Here is a 3,102-nt window from a genome sequence, read left to right on the forward strand (position 1 = left end):
TCCTAGAAATCAGCAGTAATAACGATTATTTCAGCACCATGTCTCTGTGTCTGTATGGCCACCAACATTGCCATAAAGCTCTGGCTACAGTAGCTTGAAGGACCAAGGCTTAAAAACCATGAGGCTACCTGTTGTGTAACAAGCACAAGACTACTATTTATATACAGAACCTGAACAAAACCAACTTTCAGCATTTGGCAAGACTTAAAACATTCACCAAGAGGGGCATCTAGATGACCAGTTTCTGGAGAACACAACCTATATATAGGTACTAATTCATAAACCTTATGTTTTCAGAAATAATATATCACAGCTCTGATCCTTCAAGCACTATTAAAGCTCCTCGGATTAAGTGTTTACAGACCTTGTGTATCGAAATGTGAACTGACATGAATTTAAACATAGCTTTTAAACACCTAGTCCCCTTCTGCACTGCATACAGGTTTCCTGAGCAGCAAGGGAAAAGGGAATAGATTTAGAAAAGCTTAGAGCAGCTATCTGCAAATTTATGCACAGAAAAACCTATCTTAATTCTAATACAGATTTGGAAACCATAGTGGCAGCATTTAGGTACTGCAGTCAATAAAGAGAAATAGTAGCTGACACCCATCACCCCTGCCAAAGTACTCTAGAGACTGGGGGTGCTAAGGAAGGGAAAGAAAGCAACTGCTTCTCCCTTCAGCTAGCAGAAGGTAGAAGAATTCTTCATGTATCATATACCTCCTGGAAACACATGGCATTTAAAGATGTTCTGAGTAAAGACCATACCCAAAACATCTTAGAAGCCTTCAAAATATCTTCTTCCTTAGCAAGCATGGCATTTTGTGACTCTGGTTTTGTCTTCTTCATTCAACAAAATGTGCCCACAGTGACGTCCAAGCTGGGACACATCTGGTTCTCCTTTAGTTTTGATATGGAAGTGCAACACAATGTGGGAAGAAAGTTTGGATTGTCTCACGGAGTAAAAATATATACAGTATATTTTAAAGGAATTACGACATTTTACCTTCAAATGCTGTGTTATAAATTATTTCATCTAATAATAATAAAAAAGAATTACTCCACCTCTAGGGTCAGACAACACTGTTGTCCAATTGCTGGTATCCAGCACACACCAATAATGCAAATCCTTTCATCCCTCCTCAACTTTTGCCAGGCCTTCCCACTTGCAGACAAACGTTCCTTTTCTCCTCAGTATAGATCAAATCTTTCTCTTAAGTAAGGGGAATCTTCCTTTCTGGCTTTTCTTTAAAAGGCTGTCACAAAAGGATTAGGTACCAGTTATGAACCTGTTCCCCACCCATGTGGAAGTTTGCACCTTTCTAAAAGATCTGTCCTTTGTCTCTAAAAATGAGAAATCTCACAATGGAAAGAACCACTAAGTCTAAATCTGTAAAAGCCCCTGCGAGCAGAGGTACCAGTCCTTCTAGACAGGGACTGAGGAAAGTGAGGAAAGAAATAAGACTCCTTTTCAGGACAGTTTTCTCCTGAAAGCCACCAAGACCCGGATCCAGCAAAAATAAAACAAACCCATAAAACAAACATCCAGTTGTTTTCCACTTGCTGGCTCCTCTTTCCATTTGGAAAGGTCTTATGAGCTGTCAGGGGCCTTATGCTCTGCAATGAATGGATCTGATACCTTTATCAAACATTAAAGTTTATTTTTATTTCATGAAAACACTTGTACATTAAACACTTGTACAACAGCGCAAGTGCCTTAACAAAAACTTTTCTATCTTCTTTAAAAGGCAGCAGTTTATTTTCCTGTAGTGTTATTTGGATGACAGGGAAGGAGAGAGACAGGAAACTACCTCCAAACATTATCTCAGAAGACATTAAATCAAGCACTTGGAATTTTATTGAACAAAACCAATTCAAGCTCTAACTGAAATGATGACAAAACTCAGTACTCACAGAAACTGTACAGCAAAGTTCTATCATCCACTGCGAAGGCCAGCAAAATTACAAACTTCTTAGCCAACGAGCAGCTCTTACACTAAACTGCTTATGTGAGGGCTTGAGAGTCCAAGGCTTTAAGCAACCAAAAGCCAGTTGCTTTCCATCACTAGGCCCTCCAGGAGCCCACGAGGACACTGACAACGTTCTACAAGCAGAGGATAACACCACAGCGTTTCACTCCTGCAGACCAAGGATCAGACAGCAGCACTCGGAGCTTTGAGCGGGCACAGACTGGAAGTAGCAGCTCAGGGCTAAAGGCTGGCATGGCCTCAGTCCTGCTACTGTTTCCAAAACCGTGACTTCACACTACAACTACAGACAGACAGATGGACACGGGACTGTTGTGCTGCATACAACACTGTATTATTCACAGATTACACTGTTATTAATAATATTCAGACACAAAGTGCCAGGCCTGTAATTCTCCCTCATTTCACAGTAATCTTCAGCAATCGAGTAACTGAGCTTGTCCCTCTTAGAGCCAGTGTCCAATGTGTCCTCTCCACAGACGGTCTGCGGGATCAGGCCCCCGTGCTGACAGCTCCAGTGGTGTGGAATAACGCACCAGCGTGGAAAGGAGAGGGCAGGGGCACAGCTCACAGAAAAATGGGATGGTCAGAGAGGGGGGAGCGAATTACGGGAATAAGACAAGAAAAATGGGATGGAAGAAAAACTATTTTTTTCTAAAAAACTAATCTGGTGAGCGAGAAGGCTCTTGATGAGGGACGAAATCGCTCATTTACACGAAGAATAAGATCCGTGCTATCATTTCCGTAACACTCCGCTCTGTTCCTCTCGCAGCATTTGCTGCCCAAGGCCAAAGGCAGAGCCCACCTCTGCGGGACCCCCAGCAGCGTCGCCCTCGCCAGATCGCGCCGTGCAGCACCGCGAGGACGCGCGGTCTCTCAGGCCGAGGGAGACGGTCCCTAGAGCTGCTGTCTCTTCACTCCCGGCCTGCGCCCACGGAGCCGCTCTCCTCCAGCGCAGGCAGCACCCAGGCCCCGCTCTGCCCCGGCCCCGTCCGCCTTCCCCAGGGCAGCGTCCACAGTTCCCACCCTGCCCTGCGCCGCTTTACGACAGTCGGGGGTGGCTTTGCGGCCGGTCCGAGTGCCGTACGGCGAGCCGGGGGGGCCCGCGCGGCCG

Source organism: Mesitornis unicolor, unplaced genomic scaffold, assembly GCF_000695765.1.
Source record: "Mesitornis unicolor isolate BGI_N332 unplaced genomic scaffold, ASM69576v1 scaffold8380, whole genome shotgun sequence".
NCBI lineage: Eukaryota > Metazoa > Chordata > Aves > Mesitornithiformes > Mesitornithidae > Mesitornis > Mesitornis unicolor.